The following is a 10,671-nucleotide window of genomic DNA, read 5'->3' on the forward strand; positions in this document are numbered from 1 at the left end:
AGTAGCAGTGTTACAACTCCCTGACTGCTCCTGCAGAGCAAGTCTACCACACAGGCAGAGAGCAGCAGCTCAGGGCAGTTTTGCAGTCATATTTATACCTACTCTTAATTACATGCAGATTAAGGAGTGGTTTGTGCAGTAATTTCTAGGGAAAGAGGAGTAACTTTGGAGACGTGAAGTCATTGCCTTGGAAAGGGGCAGTAACTCCCTGGTGTTGCCATGGCAGTGGTAGAACTGACACGGCACATTGGTGGGCGTGTCTGATGGAAAACTGCTTCCATCTCTCTCTGTTTCAGATGGTCCTCAATTTGGTCCAGTGTCTGAGCTCTGCCTCTAGTCAAGTCTTGCCTCCTGAGTCAAGTTTGGCCTCCTACCTCAAATTTGTCTATTTATATCTTGATAAGTAAGTAAACAGATTTTTATTGAACCTATGCAAATAAATTCATTGCCATGAAAAGTAATGAGACCCAGTAAAAGTATTTTTTCATAATTCTGAGGAATCAATGAGAATCAGATACCATTTATTAAAGTTTCACTTTAGTTATGAAAGCATAGTTTACTAAATTGAGGATTCGCAATAAATAAAGAGAAAGGCAGAGTGCTCCTTTATATACCAATCAAAAAATAGAACATTAAAACAATATCCATGATACTTAAAGAAATAATCACAATTTTTCTTCATCTGTTGATTCACTTTCCTGGAAGTAATTATTATTTCTACTAGATCTTCAGTCAGCAATCTCTTTTAATAAAATCATTTATTTGAACTGAAAACTCAGTTTGCTATGATCAGAAAGCTAATTAATTTCAGCTTTAAGCACTGAAGCTTGTACCCACATTTGTCGTTGTTGTTGTTGAAATATCAAAAGCACAATTGGGGTACAATGCACAGCTATCCCATCAGGGCCTGATCAATATTTACCCTGAGGATAAGAACATCCCAGAGAGGACATTGACAGACACCAAGGTCCCCAGTTTATTTCATAAAGTGTATAATCTTTGGGACATTGATATTAATAACATTTTATCTCTACAAAAACAACACAGGTAAGGCCAAGCTTCTCTTTGATTTACAAATCTCCCCATGTAGCTCTTACAATAGTGTTAACTGATTAAAAAACATTGACTGTACGAAACATTGAATAGCGTCTTTCATTTCTTATTTTTACAGGTAAAATAACAAATCTGTGAGATTTTCTAGGAGTCTAGTAGTAAATCTGAGAGGTAATTTTAGTTTCAAAGGATATTTTACAATTTTATTTTTCTAAATTTAGAAACTGGTCTTAGGAGGGCGAAATCAAAAATGATTGTGAGAGGATATTTGGTCACATGTTTATAACAGAAGGATGGGTGTCTGATGATAAATGATTGTAGCATAGCTATCTGATTAACTTGACAGTATTTGGGGACAGATTTGCTCCTTTTTCCTCGATTAGCAAAAACAAACCTCATTACTTTGCATACAGTTAAATGTCTTCATTATCTTTATTTTTGAACAACTTAATCCAGTTAGCATACTCTGTGTGTGTGTGTGTGTGTGTGTGTGTGTGTGTGCGCGTGCATATCTATACATACATTGTAGGAGTCTGTTCTCACACTGCTATAAAGAACTACCTGAGACTGGATAATTTATAAAGAAAGGAGGTTTAATTGGCTCACTGCTCCACAGGCTGTACAGGAAGCATGGATGGGGAGGCCTCAGGAAACTTACAATCATGGTGGAAGGCGAAGGAGAAGCAGCACATCTTCACATGGCCAAAGCAGGAAGAAGAGAGAGAGATTGGAGGTGCCATACACTTTTAAATAACAAGATCTCATGAGAACTTTATCATGAGAATGACACCAAAGGGGAAATCTGCACCTATGAGCCAATCATCTCCTACCAGGCCACACCTACAACACTGGGGATTGCAATTTAACATGAGATTTGGGCTGGAGCACAAATCCAAACCATATGATACACACACACACACATTTTTCCTTCCTTTTTTTACATGTGATTTTATATATACAGATGGTCACTGACTTATGATAGTTCAATTTATGTATTTTCAACTCTTTGATGATGCAATGGTGATATGCATACAGTAGAAACTATACTTCAAATTTTGAATTTTGATCTTTTCTCAGGCTAGTGATATGCTGTAGGATACTCTCTCACCATGCCAGACAGTGGCAGTGAGCCATAGCTCCCAGTCAGCCGCACAATCAAGAGGGTAGACAGCCCACACTCCATAGTGTACTCTGTTGACAGATGATTTTGCCCAACTGTAGGCTAATGTAAGTGTTCTGAACATGTTGAGAATATTCCAGCCTAAGCTATGATGTTTGGTAGGTTAGGTGTGTTACATGCATTTTGAATGTTGAAACTGATTGAGTGGTTTCTCTCATTTCTCCTTTTTACAGGTGAAATAACAAATCCTGGGATTTTCTAGGAGTCTTCACAGAAATTCTACATAAAAGGACATAAGAAAATTACAGACAAATGCCACCAGGCTTTGCTCAGCAGGTATATAAGGAAAGCCAGTGTCCTTAGTGCTTAGGAGATGACAATGGCAAATGAAGCTCTCAGGTAAGAAATGTTGTTGAAGTGACAATTTGTGGATTCTTATTAAAATGGGATCAGTAATAGTGATGAGAAGGGAAATAGCATCACTTATTACCCTATTATTTAGCAACCAGCGATTTCAAGTTAGTTTCAACTTAATGATAGGTTTATCAGGAAATAGCCCCATTATAAGTAAGCATCTGTATATGTATTCAATATTTTACTTAAATATGGATCCTGATTATCACCTCAAATTGATCCACCACATTAGTACATAATTATAATGATATAAAAATGTTACTATTAATATATAAATGACAAAAATTACAAAGGATATAAAATAATTTTATAAAGTAGAAAAAAATTAAATAGGGAAAAATGTATGTTAGAATGATGTATCCTTGTATAGGCCTATTTATGTCCTGGTACGATACTAAAAGATATGCTGCTAATAGTTTTTATTAGCAAGGGATATATGTGAAGAATCCCCTACCCCATGCTCATATTTCCTGCTGTCCTATTGACCCTGCAAATAGTTAACCCTGCCAAAAGTTAACAAGTATATACTGGGTGCAAATCACCAGCCCATGGGTAGAGAAAGAGCCATGTGGGGACAATGGAAAGAACATATATTTCTATATAAATGTTGAATTTACAAGAGTGGGTCCTTAATTCATGTGAGTCCCAGATGGCAATGAGGGAGATCAAGCGATATTCCCTCACAGAAAGGGAATATCCAGGAGGGGAGACATAAGAAAATTACAGACAAATGTCCTTGTCCTTTGCTCAGCAGGTGTATCAGGAGACCCACCTGTCCTAAAGTGCTTAGGAAATGGTGGTAATGGCAAGTGAAGCTCTTGGGCTAGAAATCTTGTTAAAGTGACAATTTGTGGATTCTGAATAAAAATGGAATCAGAAGGGAAATAGCCTTATTTATTACCTATTATTTAGCAACTAAATAGCCTGTGCTAGCAACTGAGGGAGCTGCATCTCCTTTCCCCCTGCTACTGTAGTGACTGTGAAGGAGTGATCAGTGCTGGCCACGTGGGGTATGAGATCCGGTGTGGGAAGCTGACATATAATGCAAAGAAGCAAGGTACTTCCCAATTTTCTACGTCCATTTGAGAAGGACTAAAGCATCAATACTTCTGAGAAGATAAACTGCTTTTGAAGAGTGAAGGCTCTGAGGAGTTTTCTTGATCTCTACAGAGTTGACTCATGTTGTGATTGATATTTTAATAAAACTATTAAAATAGCTGATATTTGTTAAACACTGTGCTAGACATGGTACTCAGAATTTTACATTCTTTTTTTAAGTTTTAACATAATCTATTAAAGTGAACACTTTGTCACCAATTTTAGAGTATATCAAGGCTCAGGTAATTTTTCCTGGTCATATAGTTCAGTAACTAGAACATTGAAAATTCAGTTCCAGATCTGTTTGACTCTCAAGTTCATGCTCTGTATGTTGCATTTATTGTGGTTCTGTTAAGAAAACTTCTGCAAATAACTCTAGTTATTATTTTTCTTCTATTTCAGATAATCCCAGGAAGGAAAATAAGGTATAGGAAATGGTGGTGAGGACACCATGTGGTCCAGTAATATTTCACGAAACTAAACATTCTGGGAACATTAATAAGTAATTTTGTAAATGAATGTGCTGGGCATGGCTATTTCTACACATAATAACAGGTGTTCAGTTATAATATGTATAGAGGTGAAGCTAATTTACCTAACTGTTCACACAACTCATGCTTTAAGCTATTTATTTACTTTATATGATTGATTCATGAGTATAAGGTAGAGTAACAAATTATTATAATAACAGCTAAAACCACAAGTTCTCTTAAAGAGGAAACTGGATTTCTTTTTTCTGTTTGTTTTTTGGGTACCTAAATAAAGTGCCTGGGGCAAAAGATGGGTCATTAGAAGACCAGGTACTTACAGAGACCTAAATACTGGTATGTTGGAAATAAACAGGAAGTTGGGAATAAAAATAAAACAGAGAAGAGAAAGAAAAAAAACATGAGTGATACGAGAGAGAGGACACCCAAATAACGTAGGAGAATACTCAAGGATTTTTTTTTAATAACAGGGATATCTAATATTCAGTTTTTAGTTACTTTCGTTTTGGAGTCTACATTTTTTCTAACCTTTTAGCAGAGCCTGCTGCATAAACTTTGGTGTACTTGTATACATGTGTGCATGCATATGTGTGTGACAGCAAAAGACTATTGCGCCATGGTGAGGTACTATAAACCATGTTAATTCAGAGAGAGCAAGATCTCAGAACCAGAAGTGATAGTAATAATAGAAGTCCCTGAAAAGTCAAACAGAAATGGAAATCAGTCTATTTAGTCTTTAGTGTCAGAATGACCCTTGTTAAAAGCATGCTCTGATCCTATGTCCGCCACCTAAAATTCACATTGAAACCAAATCCCCAGTGTGATAGTTTTAAGATATTGGGCCTTTTGGGGGATGATTAGGTCGTGAGAGTGGAGCTGTCATGAGTGAGACATGTCTAATGAGTTCTTACCAGCTACCAAATATGCTGGCATCTTGGTCTTGGACTTCCCAGCTTCCAGAATTATGGGCAACTAATTTCTGTTTTTTGTAAGTTGCTCAGTCTAAGGTATCTTATTATAACAGCTCAAATAAACTGAAGACACAGCACCACAATGAAATCCACTCCCAACTTCCGGTTTATGCCAAAAGCAAAAAGAATAATGTTGAGTATAAGACCGTTGTATAAACAACAACAACAACAAACACTTGGAAAAAAATCACAGCTTTTCATTGGAATAAAATTAATTTTAATACTTCATTAACATCCTTCAATATTTAACTTGAAATATGTTTAATTGTGAAGTTGAGCAGACTTCTATGCCTGCACAGGGATATTGATGGAAATGGTCAGGCTATCAACAGTGCAGCATAATAAATTCGTTTTACATAGACATGTGAATATCTTTGATACGTAGCTGAATGACATTTTTGAAGAGAACAGGGCTGGGTGAAAAGAAATGAGGGTCATCTGTAGTTGTAATTTCGCTGACTTGACTTCTGTCTTCCCTAGAGTCACAACCTGGCCTGTTGCTTATGCCAGTCATTCACTGGAAACACAAGTTAGAAAAGCCACATGAAAACTGCACCACCCTGAGAGTGCTCCTCTCGCTGTATGGAATGGCAATTCTATCTAAGCAAGTCTACATGGACAGCACAGTTATGCTTTGGAATATTCATACACAACTCCAGAAATACAATGTGGTACATGGAACATGTCTATTTTCATCATATCCGCAAGCCTTCAGAAATCATTTTGCTTAATAATCTGTAGAGTTGGCTACTTTCCACCAGACCTTGCTGTTTGCCTTATCTAATATGTATAATATGAAGAAGGGTCTACTAGTTTCATGATGGACTATCAGCAAACATTTGAGTCCTAGAAGATGAATAAAAGTGATTCTTGGCCAGGCGCGGTGGCTCATGCCTGTAAATCCAGCACTTTGGGAGGCCAAGATAGGTGAATCACCTGAGGTTAATAGTTTGAGACCAGCCTCAGCAACATGGAGAAACCCAGTCTCTACTAAAAATACACAATTAGATGACTGCAGTAGCATATGCCTGTAATCCCAACTACTCGGGAGGCTGAGGCAGGAGAGTCACTTGAACCGAGGAGACGGAGGTTGTAGTGAACCAAGATTGTGCCATTGCACTCCAGCCTGGGCAACAAGAGCGAAACTCCATCTTTAAAAAAAAGAATGATTCTCATTTGATCAATGTGGAACTTGACCGATATTATCTGTACTCTTAATTTTTTTTTAAATATTTGGAGAAAACTTTGAGTTAGAGGAATAATAGTTTGTTATCTGGAAAATAGCTGTTCTCATTATTTACATGTATTTTATAACTGTTCTTCTGGGCTCCTTGAATTATGTAAATAGTCCTAAGAATATATGTAGCTGAGGATCGCTATTATTCTTTTTCTCAATTAATCTAAAAGTTATATTTGTAACTTAACAGGGACTCCAATATCCTTGCTCTGAACGATAACTAACTTTCTGGAAGTCATTTTCTTTGTTTCTCCTTTTTCCCTTTCTTTATCTCCTGTCATTAGGGATAAAGATTAAAACCAAATAACTGTTGGATTTTTAAATGTGGCAACTACAAGACAAACATGGAGTGCTATTGTTCTTCTCATTTTACAATTACTATTTTCAGCTCTAATGATCGGAGTCTTTATTTAGAAAGTCAATGACTGATTTTAAGTGGTACTGTATTTTCCATGTACCTTTCATTTTTGTCAGAATGAAGCAGAGTTGATGAGGCATCCTCTGATGGCTGTGTCTCTGCTATTGTCACCTCATTTCTCAGTGACACATAGGAACTAAAGCTCAAGTTGTCCAGCCCACACAAACCTACTATGTCAGAATCTGGGTACAATTTCTGTGCCTTATTTTAAAAATACTACTTTTTTAAAGGTTGAAAACTTCCTGATGAATAAGCTTATCATTTGAGAACCAAAAGTTACCCTGGTGCAGATTTGGAAGCTCTGTGAATAGGGGTGGAGAGTCTCTTTGGTATCCAATGAATGCCCTTTCCAGTACCTTGGACATGCTTAGCTATTGGCTCTCTGAGAGGAAAAACAATCTTATTTGTAGCACTGACTGATTTCCCTGGTATAAACACTGTCATAATGACCAATTTCAAGTTACCAATATAATATCAATAACCATGGAATTGGGAATAGATGTGCAATAGCCCACCAATATATTTCTTGATACAGACACAGTAGATTTATGTAACCTCAAAAACTAGATAACAGTGAAGTATTATCTAGATACTAGAAAATGATGAGTTTTTGGCATTATTGCCTTTGTTTTTAGTATAACTTATTTAATTGTAGGTTTACACAAATTTTTTTTAACATTGTTTAAAAATTGGCTCACAATGTTCTTCAAAAGTTAACAATTGGGCCTGGTGCAGTGGCTCATGCCTGTAATCCCAGCACTCTGAAGAAAGTGTCAGGGGGCTGCTGACACTGAGGCAGGCAGATTGCTTCAGCCCAGGAGTTCAAGATCAGCCTGGGCAACATGGTGAAACACTGTCTCTACAAAAAAAATACAAAAATTAGTTGGGCATCCGTATGTGCCTGTAGTCCTAGCCACTCAGTAGGCTGAGATGGGAGAATCTCTTGAGCCTGTGAGTTTGAGGTTGTAGTAAGCTATCATGCCACTGTGCTCCAGCTATATAGTGAGACTCTGCTTCACAAAAAAAAGAGAAGGAAAAACCAGTTAACAAGTGGTTCTTGCAAACTGGTACAAGCCAGCTTCTGCACCCCACTGACACTTCCTTTTTTGTGCAATGTCTGTTTCTTCTCAATATTCAGTGGTTGAAGATGGGAGAAGATAAGGAAATAAAGGCAGTATTGAGTATTAATGTATTTGAAGCACTGTGTTTAATTTATTATATTAACAAAAAACAGAATACTATTTATTGAGCACTTATTCTAGGCCAGAATCAACACCATGCATTTTAAGCAATTTACCTTATTTTATATTTAAATCTATGAAGTAGACATTTATATGCTTTTTACTGATAAGGGGCCTAAGGCTCATGTGAAGAAATAAACTTCCTCAAGGCTCTACCATCTAATAAGTGAGGAAGTCAGAATTAATACTCCAGTGTGTCAGACTTGACACTCTTGTCTTGTTATTCATCTTCACAGTAACTTTGTAAGGAAGATTTTTATTATTGCTTTTTACAGATGGTGGAAACTGAGATTTAGAAACATTAAGGAATATTTTCAGGGGCACATAGGTGATAGATATGGAAGACTGTCCACTTTCAAGGTCTACATCCTGTCTACTACAGTATGTTCTCTACCTCAACCTCAACATGCTCCATTTATTTTAGCATGAAAATGATTTGATTTACTGAGTTACATTTAAATTTTGGAATTAAGATGTTACCTCCTCAATGGAAGCATTTGTAAATTAAAATAAATCAAAAGGAGAGGACAATGCTCAAGACAAAACAATAGATCAATTATCATGCAATGTCAACCAACGGCTGAGACAGAAGAGGCCGTATTTTTTACAGCTTGGGCCTCCTAACACTTTTTCAGCAATATTCTTCATTCTATTCACCCAAGAAAGATGTCACTACTCAATATTTGAAACCAATAGTTGAACCTATTTCTTGCTTAAACAAGTGAAAGTCAGCTTTTCTGGGCAAAAAGAGGGTATCAATCTTATATGTACTTGGCTTCCTTATTCATTCTTACTGAAGATGGGCCTCAATGTGATGGGAAGATGACTGATAGCAGCCCCCACATTATACCCTTCTAGTACGTGATTCAAGAGGAAAGAATATTTTTTCTACTTCCCTCAATGAGTCAACAGCAAGTCTCTCTGCTTGGTTTGAATAACATTTCCCTTACTGGGCCAATCCCAGAGTCCAGATGAAAAACAATATTATAACAAGCCAGGCCTGGGTCACTTCCCTAACCATGTAGTGGGGACTGGGAATGTAGTTATTAGGGTACAGAGGGTCAGGTAGCATGATGTTAAAAATCAGTAATGTGAAGGCTTTCTAATAGCCCAAAACAGTAACTGCAAGGATCTGCTGTAATAAATTTTATTTGTTATTGCTTTCTGCATAATTTGTGCCTGGTAGTCTGACTATGGGTAAAGCAGAACCCTATGTTTGATTGATACTGACAAGGCTTTTTATAACAGAAATAATACCAAGTGTTAGATGAATTTGTGATATGAAGATACCTTTATCATTAAATATTTATCTCTGAATTTCCTCAATTTGAATTTACAAGTAGTCAATTTGTTAATGAGTTATCAGACAGGAACACCCTTTGCAGAAACCCCTTCCTAAAGTCCATATGTTGTCTAATAGTACTAGTGTTTTACCAGTATGTGTCCACACGTGGGAGGGGTGATTCTAGAATGTAGAGTGGCTTCTGTCCTTGGAACTGGAAGCCTTAAACTATTTCAAATGCTTTCCATAAGCTCCTCATAATCCACTGAGCAGAGACCAGAAAATTAAATTGGACATTAGGATGAAAGAACCCTTTTTTCCTAAAGATCCTTTAATGCCAAAGAGTGGTTGAAAATCTCCTAAAAATGTAAGACAGATCAATGAGGAAATAAGTATATTAAAACTTACATTTGCAAGATAGAAATTTGCATGCAAGATGTAATATGTAGGTATGCACCTAACTGGTGTAAAAGTAAACCAAAGTATGTAAACTAATTCCATTTTTGCAATTAGTGGTATGAAATAAGATTACACTTTTCTCACAGTAACTTCAATAATTTCCTTAACTACATAGCAACAAGCTATTGAATAAGCTATGCAAACAGTATGGAAGAAAAAACTAGGAAGGAGAACACAGGACCAGAAAATGGCCCTTTGTAGGAAATAGGGTAAGCCCTGACACTTGGGACTCCTTTCTGTGGTAAAAATCTTGGCCTCTGTTGTTGGTTATTACATTTTACAAGCTTTCCAGAGACTAAAGACGGCAGTAACAGTATAATTTGCACTTAATTTAGAGAATCTAAAAGAGTTTTTTCAATATTGTCGTGTAATACTGAAAATAGAAATAGAAACATAAAAGTTGAAATACTCTAGAGATATAGTATATTAATCTCCCGTTTCCCTCTGTTCCATTATGATTTTCCCCTCCCCTGCTACTTCTGAAATAGGAAGAAAAAGGTAAGCAGCAAACTCCACGCAGGTTGTGTACATAGCACCTTCAGAGAGTTACAGCTTTCAGGGTGAGAGGTTATCACCTCTATGCACTAAGACCAGGTGCATCCATACCCACCTGGAAAGATGGCATGTACATTAAGAGTCAAGATACTCATTTTTTCGCCTGATCAATCAAATGAATGTGCAGGAGATACTGAAGGGGTAGTGAGGAAGAGGCCACACTTCTGAGGTTCTTGTACTACTTGCTGTTGAGTAGTCATGGAGGAACTTAGATTTTCTGAAACATTGTTAGCCAAGGTAGCAGTGGCAATTCCCTAGTTTTAGAAATGTCAAGAAAGAGGCAAGACATGGGCATTCATTTTAATTTTTTAGTTATTTTAGATTTGATTTAATTT

General features: G+C 36.8%; 1 long non-coding RNA gene across 1 annotated transcript; it reads left to right on the top strand.

Annotated features, from left to right (window-relative positions):
- The first annotated feature begins 301 nt into the window (after positions 1-301).
- LOC144581510 (uncharacterized) lies at positions 302-3,686 on the top strand. The gene is made up of 3 exons (XR_013532402.1): positions 302-403; positions 2,407-2,572; positions 3,562-3,686. It is a non-coding gene; the product is annotated as an uncharacterized LOC144581510 (long non-coding RNA).
- The last annotated feature ends 6,985 nt before the right edge of the window (positions 3,687-10,671 follow it).

This window comes from Callithrix jacchus, chromosome 2 (genome assembly GCF_049354715.1).
Source record: "Callithrix jacchus isolate 240 chromosome 2, calJac240_pri, whole genome shotgun sequence".
In the NCBI taxonomy this organism is placed as follows: Eukaryota; Metazoa; Chordata; class Mammalia; order Primates; family Cebidae; genus Callithrix; species Callithrix jacchus.